Source organism: Bufo bufo, chromosome 5, assembly GCF_905171765.1.
Source record: "Bufo bufo chromosome 5, aBufBuf1.1, whole genome shotgun sequence".
NCBI classification, from domain to species: domain Eukaryota; kingdom Metazoa; phylum Chordata; class Amphibia; order Anura; family Bufonidae; genus Bufo; species Bufo bufo.
Genome location: NC_053393.1, coordinates 1294538 through 1316791, shown reverse-complemented (window position 1 = coordinate 1316791; position 22254 = coordinate 1294538). Strand labels below are relative to the sequence as shown.

The following is a 22254-nucleotide window of genomic DNA, read 5'->3' as shown; positions in this document are numbered from 1 at the left end:
TGTCAAGGCGGACGCCTTGTCACGTAGTTTCCCTGGAGGTGGTGATTTTGAAAACCCAAGTCCCATACTGTAAATGGGTCAGTGGCTACACCGGGTTTGGAAAACTATGGTACGGTGCTCACACCGCGACTCACCCTAATGTCACAAGGAAAAATTAGCACTAATAAATTATGGATGGGGGGGGGGCACTCTAAAATCCCTGGCTATATATAATGGTATAGTGCGAGCATATATTTCTTTCTTTAGATACTTTTGGGTTTCAAGGGCTCTCCAATGTTGAAATATACACTCACCTAAAGAATTATTAGTGCCCCCATACTAATACGGTATTGGACCCCCTTTTGCCTTCAGAACTGCCTTAATTCTACGTGGCATTGATTCCACAAGGTGCTGATAGCATTCTTTAGAAATGTTGGCCCATATTGATAGGACAGCATCTTGCAGTTGATGGAGATTTGAGGGATGCACATCCAGGGCACGAAGCTCCCGTTCCACCACATCCCAAAGATGCTCTATTGGGTTGAGATCTGGTGACTGTGGGGCCATTTTAGTCCAGTGAACTCATTGTCATGTTCAAGAAACCAATGTGAGATGATTTGAGCTTTGTGACATGGTGCATTATCCTGCTGGAAGTAGCCATCAGAGGATGGAGACATGTTCTCATTCTGTTTACACCAAATTCGGACTCTACCATTTGAATGTCTCAACAGAAATCGAGACTCATCAGACCAGACAACATTTTTCCATTCTTCAACAGTCCAGTTTTGGTGAGCTCGTGCAGATTGTAGCCTCTTTTTCCTATTTGTAGTGGAGAGGAGTGGTACCCGGTGGGGTCTTCTGCTGTTGTAGCCCATCCGCCTCAAGGTTGTGCGTGTTGTGGCTTCACAAATGCTTTGCTGCAGACCTCGGTTGTAACGAGTGGTTATTTCAGCCAACGTTGCTCTTCTATCAGCTTGAATCAGTCGGCCCATTCTCCTCTGACCTCTAGCATCCACAAGGCATTTTCGCCCACAGGACGGCCGCATACTGGATGTTTTTCCCTTTTCACACCATTCTTTGTAAACCCTAGAAATGGTTGTGCGTGAAAATCCCAGTAACTGAGCAGATTGTGAAATACTCAGACCGGCCCGTCTGGCACCAACAACCATGCCACGCTCAAAATGGCTTCAATCGCCTTTCTTTCCCATTCTGACATTCAGTTTGGAGTTCAGGAGATTGTCTTGACCAGGACCACACCCCTAAATGCATCGAAGCAACTGCCATGTGATTGGTTGACTAGATAATTGCATTAATGAGAAATAGAACAGGTGTTCCTAATAATTCTTTAGGTGAGTGTATATACTGCAGAGGACAGTATACTGTATATATATATACACACAACAGAGGTTGGTATACTGTGTGTGTATATATATATATATACACTACAGAGGACAGTATACTGTATATATATACACTCACCTAAAGAATTATTAGTGCCCCCATACTAATACGGTGTTGGACCCCTTTTGCCTTCAGAACTGCCTTAATTCTACGTGGCATTGATTCCACAAGGTGCTGATAGCATTCTTTAGAAATGTTGGCCCATATTGATAGGATGGCATCTTGCAGTTGATGGAGATTTGAGGGATGCACATCCAGGGCACGAAGCTCCCGTTCCACCACATCCCAAAGATGCTCTATTGGGTTGAGATCCGGTGACTGTGGGGCCATTTTAGTACAGTGAACTCATTGTCATGTTCAAGAAACCAATGTGAGATGATTGGAGCTTTGTGACATGGTGCATTATCCTGCTGGAAGTAGCTATCAGAGGATGGATACATGTTCTCATTCTGTTTACCCCAAATTCGGACTCTACCATTTGAATGTCTCAACAGAAATCGAGACTCATCAGACCAGGCAACATTTTTCCAGTCTTCAACAGTCCAATTTTGGTGAGCTCGTGCAAATTGTAGCCTCTTTTTCCTGTTTGTAGTGGAGATGAGTGGTACCCGGTGGGGTCTTCTGCTGTTGTAGCCCATCCGCCTCAAGGTTGTGCGTGTTGTGGCTTCTCAAATGCTTTGCTGCAGACCTCGGTTGTAACGAGTGGTTATTTCAGCCAACGTTGCTCTTCTATCAGCTTGAATCAGTCGGCCCATTCTCCTCGGACCTCCAGCATCCACAAGGCATGTTCGCCCACAGGACGGCCACATACTGGATGTTTTTCCCTTTTCACACCATTCTTTGTAAACAGTTTGGAGTTCAGGAGATTGTCTTGACCAGGAGCACCCCCCTAAATGCATTGAAGCAACTGCCATGTGATTGGTTGACTAGATAATTGCATTAATAAGAAATAGAACAGGTGGCACTAATAATTCTTTAGGTGAGTGTATGTGACAATACAGATATAACTTAATGCAGTATAAATGTATTTGTTGGGATACTAAAAAGATGTTATACACATTTTATCAAATGTAGACTTGCTGTTATTCTAAAAAAATTATTTTAAAATTTATTTTCCTAATGGTTAACTTAAGATAAAAAAGAAAATAAAAAAACTGAAAAAAATGGGAAACATTTAAAAAAAAGAAAAGAAAAAAGTGAAAAGGTAAAATAATGCTAAATAGTTATTTTATAGAACAAGTCATTTCCAAAGGAATCCACTTCATAAAAGTTTTCCTTCCACTGATTTGGTAGATGAATAGTCTTTGTACATATATCTGTAGATGGCACTGTTGCTCTCAAGACAAAAGGCAATGTAATAACATTAGTCTTTGATAAACTGGGTTAATGAAGACCCCTTATATAGGTATAGTTATTCATTCGATTTATGAGATTCAAATGGGGTATCAGCCAATCGCTATTTGAATAAAAAAGGGTGCTATGTTTGGGTAGAATAGGATATCCAAATCCAAAAAGTTTTTTATCTACCCATCCATGCACCAATGATTGATTTCTGCCAGTGAAAGTTCAAAGACTTTGTGTGTAATCCTGGCTCTTTACAGTCTTTATATTGTAACGTTACCCGTCCTGTAGATGCTGCATGGATCGGGAGTAGTCTACCACGATGTATGTTCGTATTCACCGCTGTGCTCACCAGCTCCTGACGTGGCATCCCACGTGAGCGGGAGCTTCTGCGGTGTCTTGTCCTCTGGATGGATGCAGAGGTGCCGGGTTGTTCGTTGTATTATGCTCCCAGTTAAACTGGATCAGATTGTTCGGTCCTTTTCCAGGGTTACTATAATTGCTTGAGAGATATTAAACATGTATATTACTGCAGGGAATACCAAACGCATTTCAAAGCGCAATGCTTCTTCCTCAGTGTCCCATGCTGTCTAAAGGGGGGGGGGGGGGGGGGGGGGTGATATCCGCCCTCTATCCTGACCTTGAGGTGAAGGTGTTAGAGGCTCAGTGAGATGTACCGGACTCGTGTCCCTCTGGGAAACTATTTGTGCCACCGTAATTGTGTCACAAGGTGTTGGAGGAACATCATTGTACGGTTCATACAGGACATCCTGAGAGTAGGTCCACTGCCAATCTCCTAGATTCTGGTGGCCGGGGTGGCGTAAGTGTGTGAAGGACTATGTGTCAGCCTGTACTACCTGTGCACGTGCCAAGGTGACACATACTCGACCTTCTGGATCTTTACTTCTGTTACCCATTCCGTCCAGACCATGGACTAATGTATCTATGGACTTTATCACTGATCTACCTAATTCATCAGAAAAGACAGTTATTCGGGTGGTAGTTGATCGCTTTAGTAAAATGGTACATTTTATTGCATTACCAGGCCTACCTAGAGCTAAAACCCTTGCACAGGTATTTGTTGACAACATGGTGAAACTCCATGACTGTAACGGTCACGTACACACACACACAGGGGGAAGGATAGTGACCACCGCGCTCCACCCTCACCCCTGGCCCTGCCTACTTGCCTCACGAGTCCTGAGGACAGGGGACAACTGGACGACAGTCCCTTACTTAGGATATGTGCAGGGAAGACAGACAAGACAAAATACGGAACATGAACGGACCGGGTCAGAACCAAGAGAGCTACGCAGTAAAGAGGGTTAAGCAAAGAATGGTCAGGAGAAGCCGGGGTCAATTACCAGGAGAGTAGAGAAGTACCAGAGGAGTCCGCAAAGAGTAGTCAGGTGGGAGCCGAGGTCATAATACCAGGAGGGATGCGCAGTACAGGAGGAGCAGGCAAAGGATCGTCAGGGAACAGGATCAGGTGAGTATTCAGTAGTCCAACAAATAGCCAGGAACCTAGAATTAACAGGCAACCTGTGGCCAGCAGGCTGCCTGTATTTATAGTGGGGTCTGCGGGTCATGTGACGTGGCCAAGCGTCACATGACCAACAGACAGACAAGTCAAGCTCCGAGTGATCAGCTCAGCACCAAAGGCAGACCTAGGAGCAGGGAGCCTCCCAGCTAGCAAAGCTGCCCTGGGAACGAGGCCAAACACAGATCCTCGCTCCCGAAGCTAAGCAGCAGGTCTGCGGCTGATGGGAGACCGAGTGCTCCTTTGGCGCCCCGTGACAGTACTCCCCCCTTTTACGAGGGGCCACCGGACCCAAGACTTGAGGCGATGGCCTTTCAGGGTGTTCTAAATGAAATTTTCGAACAAGTCTAGGAGCATGAACCTCCCTGGCGGGTACCCAAGATCTCTCTTCGGGTCCATACCCCTTCCAGTGAATCAGGTACTGTAAGGAATTATGCACTCTCCTGACATCCACTATCTTAGACACCACATACTCGACAGCATCACTAACAGGAATCGGCGGAGGCGAGGCTTTTAACGGTACAACAGGTTCAAAATACTTTTTAAGTAGAGATTTATGAAATACATTATGAATGTGGAAGGACTCGGGCAGCTCCAACTTAAACGATAACGGATTAATCACCTCCGTGATCTTATACGGTCCAATAAAACGAGAAGCAAATTTTTTAGAATCTACCTTGAGAGATAGATTCTTGGAGGACAACCATACTTTATCCCCAACCTGAAAGTTCACCCCCCTTGAACATCTCCTATCGGCCTTGAGTTTTTGAGAACTTTGAGCCTTTTCTAGGTTCGATTGAACCCGGGCCCAAACTGTGCACAGTTCGGAGGAGAGCCTATCCTCCTCAGGGTTAGAGGAGGACACGGATGACCCAGAATGAAAACGGGGCGCAAACGGAAGTAGAGTTTGCAACTCTTCTTAAAGGAGCGAAACCTCTTCCGGTCTCCAGAAAAGGGTTCTGGGAACTTGATCCGGGGCTCAAAATGTGGACTGGAGGGCTGAGGAGTGGAAGTACCTTGCCCTAACTCAAAAGAACGGAGTTTCTCTCCTAGCTCCTGCACCATCTGTGTCAGGTTAGAGACATGGTCAGTCAGGGTCACAAGAGGATTCATGATACAGTGGTTATTGGGCCTGTTAATCTGTAACAGTCACGTCCACACACACACAGGGGGAAGGATAGTGACCACTGCGCTCCACCCTCACCCCTGGCCCTGCCTACTTGCCTCACGAGTCCTGATGACAGGGGACAACTGGACGACAGTCCCTTACTTAGGATATGTGCAGGGAAGACAGACAAGACAAAATACGGAACGTGAACGGACCGGGTCAGAACCAAGAGAGCTACACAGTACAAAGGGTTAAGCAAAGAATGGTCAGGAGAAGCTGGGGTCAAATACCAGGAGAGTAGAGAAGTACCAGAGGAGTCCGCAAAGAGTAGTCAGGTGGGAGCCGAGGTTACAATACCAGGAGGGATGCGCAGTACAGGAAGAGCAGGCAAAGGATCGTCAGGGAACAGGATCAGGTGAGTATTCAGTAGTCCAACAAATAGCCAGGAACCTAGAATTAACAGGCAACCTGTGGCCAGCAGGCTGCCTGTATTTATAGTGGGGTCTGAGGGTCATGTGACGTGGCTAGCGTCACATGACCGACAGACAGACAAGTCAAGCACCGAGTGATCAGCTCGGCGCTCAAGGCAGACCTAGGAGCAGGGAGCCTCCCAGCTAGCAAAGCCACCCTGGGAACGAGGCCAAACACAGATCCTCGCTCCCGAAGCTAAGCAGCAGGTCTGTGGCTGATGGGAGACCGAGTGCGCCTTTGGCGCCCCGTGACAATGGCATTCCCTCTGACGTGGTCTCAGATCATGGGACTCAGTTTGTTTCCAGGTTTTGGAAGGCGTTCTGTACTCGTCTGGGTGTACAACTGTCTTTTTCTTCGGCTTTTCATCCTCAGTTGAACGGACAGACGGAGCGCACTAATCAGAGTCTGGAGACTTACTTGAGATGTTTTGTATTTGAGAACCAGAAGGAGTGGTCTTCCTTTTTGTCTTTGGCAGAGTTTGCCATAAACAATTGTAGTCAGGAGTCCACTGGTGAGTCGCTGTTTTTTGGGGCCTATGGATTTCACCCGCAGTTTGGCACATTTTCTGGTTCTGATACTTCTGGTATCCCTGAGGAAGAACGTTTTTCGTCATCGTTGTCATCAATACGATGAAAAATTCTAAATAACTAGAAAAATATGGGCAACAAATATAAACGTGTGGCTTACAGGAAACGTATGAATGGTCCGGACCTAAGTGTGGGTGATTCTGTGTGGCTTTCCACAAGAAACATTAAGTTGAAGATACCTTCTTGGAAGATGGGTCCAAGGTTTATCAGCCCATATAAGATCACGGCCATTATTAATCCTGTAGCTTTTCGTCTTGAGCTTCCTCAGGTCCTGAAAATTCATAATGTGTTCCATAGGTCTTTGTTGAAAAAATATGTGGAACCTTTACAGCCATCTTCCTTGCCCCCCGCTCCGGTCATGGTGGACAGTAATTTGGAATTCGAGATCGCAAAAATAATTGACGCTCGAGTTCTCTGTGGATCCCGTCAATATCTTGTCCACTGGAGAGGTTATGGATCAGAGGAGAGGATCCGACGTTAATGCTAATCGTTTAGTGAATGCCTTTCATAGATCTCACCTGTGGATCGTATTGTGTCTGTGTTTTGGTGAATGCCACACCCCTTGCTTCAGGTGTTGCTTGTTGGTAATTTACCTTCCCCATAAGTAGCCGCTTCTCACTCTTGGAGGTGCAGTTTATAGATTTTCTTCCTGTCTTCTTACTAGCTGGTCGGTTGTACTCTGTGGTGCTTCTGGAGTTGCCAGTTTTCTACTTTCAGATCAGTCTTGTCTTTTCTTTATTTTGTGTTTGTTATATTCCCTGTTGTTTGTATCTGGGCCTGAGACAGAGACTTCCATTCGTCCATCTGGGGAGGAATGGGTTGTCTCTGGTCCTAACCTCATTCCAGGGCCTTATAGGGATATAAGGGCCTAGGTATCCTGCATATGTACAGTACAGACCAAAAGTTTGGACACACCTTCTCATTCAAAGAGTTTTCTTTATTTTCATGACTATGAAGGCATCAAAACTATGAATTAACACATGTGGAATTATATACATAACAAACAAGTGTGAAACAACTGAAAATATGTCCTATTCTAGGTTCTTCAAAGTAGCCACCTTTTGCTTTGATTACTGCTTTGCACACTCTTGGCATTCTCTTGATGAGCTTCAAGAGGTAGTCCCCTGAAATGGTTTTCACTTCATAGGTGTGCCCTGTCAGGTTTAATAAGTGGGATTTCTTGCCTTATAATTGGGGTTGGGACCATCAGTGGCGTTGAGGAGAAGTCAGGTGGATACACAGCTGATAGTCCTACTGGATAGACTGTTAGAATTTGTATTATGGCAAGAAAAAAGCAGCTAAGTAAAGAAAAACAAGTGGCCATCATTACTTTAAGAAATGAAGGTCAGTCAGTCCGCCGAAAAATTGGGAAAACTTTGAAAGTAAGGGCTATTTGACCATGAAGGAGAGTGATGGGGTGCTGCGCCAGATGACCTGGCCTCCACAGTCACCGGACCTGAACCCAATTGAGATGGTTTGGGGTGAGCTGGACCGCAGAGTGAAGGCAAAAGGGCCAACAAGTGCTAAGCATCTCTGGGAACTCCTTCAAGACTGTTGGAAGACCATTTCAGGGGACTACCTCTTGAAGCTCATCAAGAGAATGCCAAGAGTGTGCAAAGCAGTAATCAAAGCAAAAGGTGTCTACTTTGAAGAACCTAGAATATGACATATTTTCAGTTGTTTCACACTTGTTTGTTTTGTATATAATTCCACATGTGTTAATTCATAGTTTTGATGCCTTCATAGTCATGAAAATAAAGAAAACTCTTTGAATGAGAAGGTGGGTCCAAACTGCAGGGTCTGTACTGTATATTCCTACCTTCAAGATCTATTCATATTGATAGGTAGTTAGGGCCCGGATTAGGGTTGTTTAGGAGGTGACCTGTTCCTTCCCTAGTTTCTAGGCCCAGTTACTGTTCCCCTTCCCTCCTGTGTTTAGTGTGAAGTTTTACCAAACACTGATCGTGACAATATGAGAGATCACTGTGTATAATGTATCTATAGAATATATGAGAGATCACTGTGTATAATGGATCTATAGAATATATGAGAGATCACTGTGTATAATGGATCTATAGAATATATGAGAGATCCCTGTGTATAATGGATCTATAGAATATATGAGAGATCACTGTATATAATGTATCTATAGAATATATGAGAGACCACTGTGTATAATGTATCTATAGAATATATGAGAGATCACTGTGTATAATGTATCTATAGAATATATGAGAGATCACTGTGTATAATGGATCTATAGAATATATGAGAGATCACTGTGTATAATGTATCTATAGAATATATGAGAGATCACTGTGTATAATGTATCTATAGAATATATGAGAGATCACTGTGTATAATGTATCTATAGAATATATGAGAGATCACTGTGTATAATGGATCTATAGAATATATGAGAGATCACTGTGTATAATGGATCTATAGGCAGACAATGTCATAGAGCAGCACGAAATGCCAGCAGAATGCTTGGATGTATAGGGAGAGGTATAAGCAGTAGAAAGAGTGAAGTGCTTATGCCGCTCTACAGAACACTGGTGAGACCTCACTTGGAGTATTGTGCGCAGTACTGGAGGCCATATCTCCAGAAGGATATAGATACTCTAGAGAGAGTTCAGAGAAGAGCTACTAAACTGGTACATGGATTGCAGGATAAAACTTACCAGGAAAGAGTAAAGGACCTTAACATGTAGAGCTTGGAAGAAAGACGAGACAGAGGGGAGATGAGAGAAACTGCTAAATACATAAAGGGAATCAACAAGGGAAAAGAGGAGAGAAGATTTAAAAGAAGAAAAACTACCACAAGAGGACACAGTTTTAAATTAGAGGGGCAAAGGTTTAAAAGTAATATCAGGAAGTATTACTTTACTGAGAGAGTAGTGGATGCATGGAATAGCCTTCCTGCAGAAGTGGTAGCTGCAAATACAGTGAAGGGGTTAAGCATGTATGGGATAGGCATAAGGCCATCCTTCATATAAGATAGGGCCGGGGGCTATCCATAGTATTTAGTATATTGGGCAGACTGGATGGGCCAAATGGTTCTTATCTGCCGACACATTCTATGTTTCTATGTTTCTATGTTTCTATGAGATCACAGTGTATAATGTATCTATAGAATATATGAGAGATCACTGTGTATAATGTATCTATAGAATATATGAGAGATCACTGTGTATAATGGATCTATAGAATATATGAGAGATCACTGTGTATAATGTATCTATAGAATATATGAGAGATCACTGTGTATAATGTATCTATAGAATATATGAGAGATCACTGTGTATAATGTATCTATAGAATATATGAGAGATCACTGTGTATAATGTATCTATAGAATATATGAGAGATCACTCTGTATAATGTATCTATAGAATATATGAGAGATCACTGTGTATAATGTATCTATAGAATATATCAGAGATCATTGTGTATAATGTATCTATAGAATATATCAGAGATCATTGTGTATAATGTATCTATAGAATATATGAGAGATCACTGTGTATAATGTATTTGTGGTCATGGCTACGGCCAAGAGGTATCCGAAGAACCCTAGGGAGAGAAACAACAGGAACAACCTAACCCAGCTAGGCATGTCTTAGCTGACCTGACTAAATGGCTTGTGGTGTGCCCTGAGCCACGATCGTGGGTAGGCCTATAAGTGGGCATACCCTGTGGAAATGAGAAGATAAGGGAGGGAGGGTGGGGCACCTGAGAACCCACGCCTGGAAGTGAGGGTGTGGCTCGTATATGAAGAGCCTCCGCCCCTCCCACAAATGCAGGCTGACTAATCAGCCTTACCAACTTGTGGTCATGGCTACGGCCAAGAGGTATCCGAAGAACCCTAGGGAGAGAAACAACAGGAACAACCTAACCCAGCTAGGCGTGTCTTAGCTGACCTGACTAAATGGCTTGTTGTGTGCCCTGAGCCACGATCGTGGGTAGGCCTATAAGTGGGCAAAAACCAAGCCAAGTAGGGTAGAAAAGGAATTCGAATGGCATGTGCAAACTAATCCCCAGGCCAACTGCAAGGCGTCAGCGATCTAGAGCGAAAATTCGGGGTATACGAGGCAAGACCAGTAGGAGACCTACAACCCATCTTGTGGATGACAAGGCCAGAGACATGATTCTCAATATTGCGTATACTGCCCCAAAGCGGAATGGAGGACCGGGAATACGTTGTGAAATGGATCATAAAAACCAACTGAAACTTGTAAAGTTTGGCTCTAGTGCGAGTACTGGCAATGCCCTAGCCTCAGGAGATCGTGGGACCGCAACCTAACTGCCTAGACTATTTAGAAATGAGGGCCAAAAAGAAACCATGAAGATAGGAAGAGAATCCTTGAATAGTTCCCCAGACAACAGCTATCTGCTAGCCGTGGTCCGCGCGTTGTTCTACTGTGTGCCCGAGAATTACTTTGCGTTTGAGACGTGAAGACCGACCTACAATCTGAAACTTCTACCGTGAGGAAATGCTGGACCTTGTCCAAAATCCGATTTAACGTGGTTGTAGGGAGTCTGAGGTTAGTGCGGCAAGAAGCTACGAAGCCATGATATACAAGATTCTGTCTATGCCCTCCCATGAGTGAGGGAATGCAATGCAATGAAGCTACCGACGAAAATGAGTTCCTGGTCATGGTAAAAAGGCAAAGACTTTGCGCGGGGACCTGGTTGACAAGATATGATCGACTACGATCAGAGACTGAAATGTTAGAGGGAATTGCCCTACTTGTTCTTCATCTGGCAGGACCTGAACGAAAGCATGAACAATTAAAGAAAGACTAAATATCTGCGTAAGACATGACAATGATGCTGTAGGGCGAACCGGACCAGTTTGTGGTCAAAACATAAAGTGAGCAATCAACATGGATTATTAGGAAATTAGGGAAGCAGGTATGTATGCGATACATAGGGGCCAAATCAGCCCAGATGCACAACCAACCGGGCAATCAGCCCAGCAGGACTGAAAAACAGTCATCGGGCCCCCGAAGCCGTGGGGCCGAAGCAGTCATCGGGCCCCCGAAGGCGTGGGGCCGAAGCTGTCATCGGGCCCCCGAAGGCGTGGGGCCGAAGCTGTCATCGGGCCCCCGAAGGCGTGGGGCCGAAGCTGTCATCGGGCCCCCGAAGGCGTGGGGCCGAAGCTGTCATCGGGCCCCCGAAGGCGTGGGGCCGAAGCTGTCATCGGGCCCCCGAAGGCGTGGGGCCGAAGCTGTCATCGGGCCCCCGAAGGCGTGGGGCCGAAGCTGTCATCGGGCCCCCGAAGGCGTGGGGCCGAAGCTGTCATCGGGCCCCCGAAGGCGTGGGGCCGAAGCTGTCATCGGGCCCCCGAAGGCGTGGGGCCGAAGCTGTCATCGGGCCCCCGAAGGCGTGGGGCCGAAGCTGTCATCGGGCCCCCGAAGGCGTGGGGCCGAAGCTGTCATCGGGCCCCCGAAGGCGTGGGGCCGAAGCTGTCATCGGGCCCCCGAAGGCGTGGGGCCGAAGCTGTCATCGGGCCCCCGAAGCCGTGGGGCCGAAGCTGTCATCGGGCCCCCGAAGCCATGGGGCCGAAGCTGTCATCGGGCCCCCGAAGCCATGGGGCCGAAGCTGTCATCGGGCCCCCGAAGCCATGGGGCCGAAGCTGTCACCGGGCCCCCGAAGCCATGGGGCCGAAGCTGTCATCGGGCCCCCAAAGCTATGGGGCCGAAGCTGTCATCGGACCTGAATAAAAGGTGCAGGTTAAATTAAACCATGAGCCTGACCGATGTGGCAGGCGATACCTAAGATAAACTACGTGGCCTGAATGACATGCTAGGCGAAATATCGTTAGGAACGAGACCTGACCGACGTGGAAGGTGACCCCAATATGAGTTCAACTGCATGACCTGAAAAGACAAAGGGAAACGTGACAGAAAATGGAGATAATAACGGACAAAGTAAAATTTAACCTGAATAAAATAAGCTGGCAAGCAGGTAAAGATATGAGTCATTCAAAAGCATAGATGCACAGGTGGACAGACAACCATTGGTCGGACCCCTGAAGCCATGGGGCCGAAGCAACCACCAGGGGCCCATGGGGCCGGGCAGCCGCCAGGATGCGAACCTTAGAATTAAGGACGGCAGGGGAAAAGATTGGGGCTTAACCCAACGGGTTTAGTAATCAACCGGGACTCGATAACCTAGAAAGACAAAGACATGGGGTAAAGCTTCTTAATGAAATGAGGCTGAAATGAACCGCAAGTACTGATCTGTAAAATATAAATGAACAAAAGAAAACTTCTGAAAGGTGTGCCATGGAAAATAGTAGCAGATTGCCGTATGACCTACCAATGTCGATGACGATTGTGAAATCCTCTAAGCCAAGAGCCATGCGTGAGAGTCCCCCATGGCGGGAGCCATGCGAGAGAGTCCCCCATGGCGGGAGCCATGCGTGAGAGTCCCCCATGGCGGGAGCCATGCGTGAGAGTCCCCCATGGCGGGAGCCATGCGTGAGAGTCCCCCATGGCGGGAGCCATGCGTGAGAGTCCCCCATGGCGGGAGCCATGCGTGAGAGCCCCCCATGGCGGGAGCCAAGCGTGAGAGCCCCCCATGGCGGGAGCCAAGCGTGAGAGCCCCCCATGGCGGGAGACATGCGTGAGAGACCCCCATGGCGGGAGCCAAGCGTGAGAGACCCCCATGGCGGGAGCCAAGCGTGAGAGCCCCCCATGGCGGGAGCCAAGCGTGAGAGCCCCCCATGGCGGGAGACATGCGTGAGAGACCCCCATGGCGGGAGCCAAGCGTGAGAGACCCCCATGGCGGGAGCCAAGCGTGAGAGCCCCCCATGGCGGGAGCCAAGCGTGAGAGCCCCCCATGGCGGGAGCCAAGCGTGAGAGCCCCCCATGGCGGGAGCCAAGCGTGAGAGCCCCCCATGGCGGGAGCCAAGCGTGAGAGCCCCCCATGGCGGGAGCCAAGCGTGACAGCCACTCATGGCGGGAGCCATGCGTGAGAGCCCCTCATGGCGGGAGCCATGCGTGAGAGTCCCCCATGGCGGGAGCCAAGCGTGAGAGCCCCCCATGGCGGGAGCCAAGCGTGAGAGCCCCCCATGGCGGGAGCCAAGCGTGAGAGCCCCCCATGGCGGGAGCCAAGCGTGAGAGCCCCTCATGGCGGGAGCCATGCGTGAGAGCCCCTCATGGCGGGAGCCATGCGTGAGAGCCCCTCATGGCGGGAGCCATGCGTGAGAGCCCCTCATGGCGGAACAAGTATCAGATGACCGTGCGAACTACGAATGACGATGCCAGTCGTGAGGTCCTATAAGCGAAGAGCCACTCGTGCGAGCCTCTTATGATTTTATTATTATTATTTTTTATAAACCACTTATGCAGCACCAGAATGCCTTGGGGACTCGCATAACCATGACCCCCTCCAACAGCAAACCTGGAAACACTAACCAGCCTACAACCATGTTGTACCCCTAACAAACAGAACATGAGAAAACGGTCATGGGGCCCCCGGAGCCATGAGGCCGGATCAGTCATAGGGCCCCCGAAGACAGAGGGATGACGATAAGTAATTAAAGAGTAAGCCGGACCTGATGGCATATGAAGCGACTTGAATGATTAGATTGGCTAGAAGGTGGCCTAAGGAAGATGACTGCCAACAGGGGTTAAAAATATAGTCATTAGTAATCCGAAGCACGTGCATACATAAAACACTAACCACCGCAAACCATAAACGTAAACATGAAATTGAAACAGAGATGGGAGAAAAAACAAGAGCCTGAGGCATTGCAAGTTCGCTAAGAGAAGTCTCTTATCGTGATGAACAAATAAACGGTTTGTGAAAACATAGCAGGAAACTTACTGGCCCACTGACCTCTGCTGAGGAGCTGTTTGGTGAACTGGGGCAGGAGACCAATCTGAGTGAATACGAACCAGAAGTAAAAGGAGACCAGTCTGAGTGAATATGAACCAGGATTAAAACAGAAAGTAGGCCTATGGAATGTAACAGACCACCGAGGAAGGGAACGCAAGCCTGAAAAGAACGCAGTTATGTTTGTCGGGAGAGAGGTACCAGAGCGGTGGGTGCAGACTGCCCCAATGAGATTGAGCAAAACCATGACGTAGCAATGAACAGGAGAATGCAGCTTTGAGTGGGAGCAGAGTACAACACATGATGTAACAACAAATGGGTGAATGCAGCTTTGGATGCGAGTGGTACCTAAAAAACATGGTATGGGCGCAGCTCTGAGTATGGGTAGCGCATGAAAAGCATGGTATAAAGCGGACGTATAAATGCAACCTGGAAGTGAGCGGAGTATTGACGTGATGCGAAAGCAGACACGTGGACGCAGCTCTAGTAGTAAAAGGAGTATAGGACAACATGCGAAAGCAGACATGCGGACGCAGCTTTGAATGTGAACAGAATATTAACTTGATGTGGCAGCAGACATGGAAAGCGGCTTTGGTGAGTGGGGTATACGACCTGGTGTAGCAGTAGAAGTGTGAACACAACTTTGGGTATAAGCAGAGCATGAAATTTGGTATAAACGCAGCTCTGGTTGTGAGTGGAGCAAGGTGGGAACACCAGGGTTGTGCGTCCAGAGCATGAAAACAGAGTAACAGTAGCAGCTATGGCTGTAAGCCGAGTACACAACATGTAATAACAGGCGTGTAATACAGATCCGGCTGTCGGCTGGGGACAGAATGAGATGTAACAGCCAACAGGTGAACGCAGCTTGAATGCGAGACCAATCTGAGTGAATACGAACCAAGAGTGGAAAAGTACAGGACAGTAAGGACGTGCGGATGCAGCATAAGACATGAAATAAAAGCCGAAAGTGTAAATGCAGCTCAGGATAACAGCAGAGCATGAAAGTGCGGCAGGGTTTGTAAGTACATGGAGCAGTGAAATACATGAAGTCTAAAGATGGTGGTAGCGGGGGGAGGGGGGGAGACACATCGCAAGGAACAGCTACAGCAAGAGGCCTAAACAATAACAGCTGCGTCCGATCTCCAAACATGACGTCACGTGCAGCCCGGGTAACTTTCTTTACAGCAACCGGCTGAAGTAACTTTTCATACGAGACGAACGAAACAAAGTGAAACTTGTAAGATTTATAGGAGCTAACTCCGATTACCAACAAACAAAGTTGAAAAGAAAATAGAAGTATTTAGGCCCGACAAGCAAACCTGAGGCAGCGGATTCTGAGGCGAAGCCTCCCGTTCGCTAGCAAAGTCGGTTCCGACCGGCCAGGAGAGACGGCCCCGGCACAACCTACTTACGTAGTACGGCGCGTGCATGCCACGGTAGCAGAGAGCCAAATAACAAGCTCCATGCTGCAAAGAAAGACTCCGACCACCAGAGAAGCTAGTCTGCTAATGACACCCAGCAGCAGCTGTGCACCTGAGAGGACACGCCTGGAAGTGAGGGTGTGGCTCGTATATGAAGAGCCTCCGCCCCTCCCACAAATGCAGGCTGACTAATCAGCCTTACCAACATATAGAATATATGAGAGATCACTGTGTATAATGTATCTATAGAATATATGAGAGATCACTGTGTATAATGTATCTATAGAATATATGAGAGATCTCTGTGTATAATGTATCTATAGAATATATAAGAGATCACTGTGTATAATGATCTATAGAATATATGAGAGATCACTGTGTATAATGATCTATAGAATATATGAGAGATCACTGTGTATAATGTATCTATAGAATATATGAGAGATCACTGTGTATAATGGATCTATAGAATATATGAGAGATCACTGTGTATAATGGATCTATAGAATATATGAGAGATCACTGTGTATAATGTATCTATAGAATATATGAGAGATCTATGTGTATAATGGATCTATAGAATATATGAGAGATCACTGTGTATAATGTATCTATAGAATATATGAGAGATCACTGTGTATAATGGATCTATAGAATATATGAGAGATCACTGTGTATAATGGATCTATAGAATATATGAGAGATCACTGTGTATAATGTATCTATAGAATATATGAGAGATCACTGTGTATAATGTATCTATAGAATATATAAGAGATCACTGTGTATAATGTATATATAGAATATATGAGAGATCACTGTGTATAATGGATCTATAGAATATATAAGAGATCACTGTGTATAATGTATCTATAGAATATATGAGAGATCACTGTGTATAATGGATCTATAGAATATATAAGAGATCACTGTGTATAATGGATCTATAGAATATATGAGAGATCACTGTGTATAATGGATCTATAGAATATATAAGAGATCACTGTGTATAATGGATCTATAGAATATATGAGAGATCACTGTGTATAATGATCTATAGAATATATGAGAGATCACTGTGTATAATGTATCTATAGAATATATGAGAGATCACTGTGTATAATGGATCTATAGAATATATGAGAGATCACTGTATATAATGTATCTATAGAATATATGAGAGATCACTGTATATAATGGATCTATAGAATATATGAGAGATCACTGTATATAATGGATCTATAGAATATATGAGAGATCACTGTGTATAATGGATCTATAGAATATATGAGAGATCACTGTGTATAATGGATCTATAGAATATATGAGAGATCACTGTGTATAATGTATCTATAGAATATATGAGAGATCACTGTGTATAATGGATCTATAGAATATATGAGAGATCACTGTGTATAATGGATCTATAGAATATATGAGAGATCACTGTGTATAATGTATCTATAGAATATATGAGAGATCACTGTGTATAATGTATCTATAGAATATATGAGAGATCACTGTGTATAATGGATTTATAGAATATATGAGAGATCACTGTGTATAATGGATCTATAGAATATATGAGAGATCTCTGTGTATAATGATCTATAGAATATATGAGAGATCACTGTGTATAATGTATCTATAGAATATATGAGAGATCACTGTGTATAATGGATCTATAGAATATATGAGAGATCACTGTGTATAATGGATCTATAGAATATATGAGAGATCACTGTGTATAATGTATCTATAGAATATATGAGAGATCACTGTGTATAATGGATTTATAGAATATATGAGAGATCACTGTGTATAATGGATCTATAGAATATATGAGAGATCACTGTGTATAATGTATCTATAGAATATATAAGAGATCACTGTGTATAATGTATATATAGAATATATGAGAGATCACTGTGTATAATGTATCTATAGAATATATGAGAGATCACTGTGTATAATGTATCTATAGAATATACGAGAGATCACTGTGTATAATGTATCTATAGAATATATGAGAGATCACTGTATATAATGTATCTATAGAATATATGAGAGATCACTGTGTATAATGTATCTATAGAATATATGAGAGATCACTGTGTATAATGATCTATAGAATATATGAGAGATCACTGTGTATAATGTATCTATAGAATATATGAGAGATCACTGTGTATAATGGATCTATAGAATATATGAGAGATCACTGTGTATAATGGATCTATAGAATATATGAGAGATCACTGTGTATAATGTATCTATAGAATATATGAGAGATCACTGTGTATAATGTATCTATAGAATATATGAGAGATCACTGTGTATAATGTATCTATAGAATATATGAGAGATCACTGTGTATAATGGATCTATAGAATATATGAGAGATCACTGTGTATAATGGATCTATAGAATATATGAGAGATCACTGTGTATAATGTATATATAGAATATATGAGAGATCACTGTGTATAATGTATCTATAGAATATATGAGAGATCACTGTGTATAATGTATCTATAGAATATACGAGAGATCACTGTGTATAATGTATCTATAGAATATACGAGAGATCACTGTGTATAATGTATCTATAGAATATATGAGAGATCACTGTGTATAATGTATCTATAGAATATACGAGAGATCACTGTGTATAATGGATCTATAGAATATATGAGAGATCACTGTGTATAATGTATCTATATAATATATAAGAGATCACTGTGTATAATGTATCTATAGAATATATGAGAGACCACTGTGTATAATGTATCTATAGAATATATGAGAGATCTCTGTGTATAATGTATCTATAGAATATATGAGAGATCACTGTGTATAATGTATCTATAGAATATATGAGAGATCACTGTGTATAATGGATCTATAGAATATATATGAGAGATCACTGTGTATAATGTATCTATAGAATATATGAGAGATCACTGTGTATAATGGATCTATAGAATATATGAGAGATCCCTGTGTATAATGTATCTATAGAATATATGAGAGATCACTGTGTATAATGTATCTATAGAATATATGAGAGATCTCTGTGTATAATGTATCTATAGAATATATGAGAGATCACTGTGTATAATGTATCTATAGAATATATGAGAGATCACTGTGTATAATGGATCTATAGAATATATGAGAGATCACTGTGTATAATGATCTATAGAATATATGAGAGATCACTGTGTATAATGGATCTATAGAATATATGAGAGATCACTGTGTATAATGTATCTATAGAATATATGAGAGATCTCTGTGTATAATGTATCTATAGAATATATGAGAGATCACTGTGTATAATGGATCTATAGAATATATGAGAGATCACTGTGTATAATGGATTTATAGAATATATGAGAGATCACTGTGTATAATGGATCTATAGAATATATGAGAGATCTCTGTGTATAATGATCTATAGAATATATGAGAGATCACTGTGTATAATGTATCTATAGAATATATGAGAGATCACTGTGTATAATGTATCTATAGAATATATGAGAGATCACTGTGTATAATGGATCTATAGAATATATGAGAGATCACTGTGTATAATGTATCTATAGAATATATGAGAGATCACTGTGTATAATGGATTTATAGAATATATGAGAGATCACTGTGTATAATGGATCTATAAAATATATGAGAGATCACTGTGTATAATGTATCTATAGAATATATAAGAGATCACTGTGTATAATGTATATATAGAATATATGAGAGATCACTGTGTATAATGGATCTATAGAATATATGAGAGATCACTGTGTATAATGTATCTATAGAATATATGAGAGATCACTGTGTATAATGTATCTATAGAATATATGAGAGATCACTGTGTATAATGGATCTATAGAATATATGAGAGATCACTGTGTATAATGTATCTATAGATTATATGAGAGATCACTGTGTATAATGTATCTATAGATTATATGAGAGATCACTGTGTATAATGGATCTATAGAATATATGAGAGATCACTGTGTATAATGTATCTATAGAATATATGAGAGATGACTGTGTATAATGTATCTATAGAATATATGAGAGATCACTGTGTATAATGTATCTATAGAATATATGAGAGATCACTGTGTATAATGTATCTATAGAATATATGAGAGATCACTGTGTATAATGGATCTATAGAATATATGAGAGATCACTGCGTATAATGTATCTATAGAATATATGAGAGATCACTGTGTATAATGAATCTATAGATTATATGAGAGATCACTGTGTATAATGTATCTATAGAATATATGAGAGATCACTGTGTATAATGTATCTATAGAATATATGAGAGATCACTGCGTATAATGTATCTATAGAATATATGAGAGATCACTGTGTATAATGGATCTATAGAATATATGAGAGATCACTGCGTATAATGTATCTATAGAATATATGAGAGATCACTGTGTATAATGTATCTATAGAATATATGAGAGATCACTGTGTATAATGTATCTATAGAATATATGAGAGATCACTGTGTATAATAAATCTATAGAATATATGAGAGATCACTGTGTATAATGGATCTATAGAATATATCAGAGATCACTGTGTATAATGTATCTATAGAATATATGAGAGATCACTGTGTATAATGGATCTATAGAATATATGAGAGATCACTGTGTATAATGTATCTATAGAATATATAAGAGATCACTGTGTATAATGTATATATAGAATATATGAGAGATCACTGTGTATAATGGATCTATAGAATATATGAGAGATCTCTGTGTATAATGGATCTATAGAATATATAAGAGATCACTGTGTATAATGTATATATAGAATATATGAGAGATCACTGTGTATAATGTATCTATAGAATATATGAGAGATCACTGTGTATAATGGATCTATAGAATATATGAGAGATCACTGTGTATAATGGATCTATAGAATATATGAGAGATCACTGTGTATAATGTATCTATAGATTATATGAGAGATCACTGTGTATAATGTATCTATAGATTATATGAGAGATCACTGTGTATAATGGATCTATAGAATATATGAGAGATCCCTGTGTATACTGGATCTATAGAATATATGAGAGATCACTGTGTATAATGGATCTATAGAATATATGAGAGATCACTGTGTATAATGTATCTATAGAATATATGAGAGATCACTGTGTATAATGTATCTATAGAATATATGAGAGATCACTGTGTATAATGTATCTATAGAATATATGAGAGATCACTGTGTATAATGGATCTATAGAATATATGAGAGATCACTGTGTATAATGTATCTATAGAATATATGAGAGATCACTGTGTATAATGTATCTATAGAATATATGAGAGATCACTGTGTATAATGTATCTATAGAATATATGAGAGATCACTGTGTATAATGTATCTATAGAATATATGAGAGATCACTGTGTATAATGGATCTATAGAATATATGAGAGATCACTGTGTATAATGAATCTATAGAATATATGAGAGATCACTGTGTATAATGTATCTATAGAATATATGAGAGATCACTGTGTATAATGGATCTATAGAATATATGAGAGATCACTGTGTATAATGTATCTATAGATTATATGAGAGATCACTGTGTATAATGTATCTATAGATTATATGAGAGATCACTGTGTATAATGGATCTATAGAATATATGAGAGATCCCTGTGTATACTGGATCTATAGAATATATGAGAGATCGCTGTGTATAATGGATCTATAGAATATATGAGAGACCACTGTGTATAATGTATCTATAGAATATATGAGAGATCCCTGTGTATACTGGATCTATAGAATATATGAGAGATCACTGTGTATAATGGATCTATAGAATATATGAGAGATCACTGTGTATAATGTATCTATAGAATATATGAGAGATCACTGTGTATAATGTATCTATAGAATATATGAGAGATCTCTGTGTATAATGTATCTATAGAATATATGAGAGATCTCTGCGTATAATGTATCTATAGAATATATGAGAGATCACTGTGTATAATGTATCTATAGATTATATGAGAGATCACTGTGTATAATGTATCTATAGATTATATGAGAGATCACTGTGTATAATGGATCTATAGAATATATGAGAGATCCCTGTGTATACTGGATCTATAGAATATATGAGAGATCGCTGTGTATAATGGATCTATAGAATATATGAGAGACCGCTGTGTATAATGTATCTATAGAATATATGAGAGATCCCTCTGTATAATGGATCTATAGAATATATGAGAGATCACTGTGTATAATGGATCTATAGAATATATGAGAGATCACTGTGTATAATGTATCTATAGAATATATGAGAGATCACTGTATATAATGGATCTATAGAATATATGAGAGATCCCTGTGTATACTGGATCTATAGAATATATGAGAGATCACTGTGTATAATGTATCTATAGAATATATGAGAGATCACTGTGTATAATGTATCTATAGAATATATGAGAGATCACTGTGTAT

At 41.9% G+C, this 22254-nt stretch overlaps 1 protein-coding gene across 1 annotated transcript in view; it reads left to right on the top strand.

Moving 5' to 3' along the window:
- The window catches only part of WDR97 (WD repeat domain 97), a 197163-nt gene that overhangs the window by 19982 nt on the left and 154927 nt on the right, over nucleotides 1-22254 (top strand). The gene's annotated exons all lie outside the window — the stretch shown is intronic.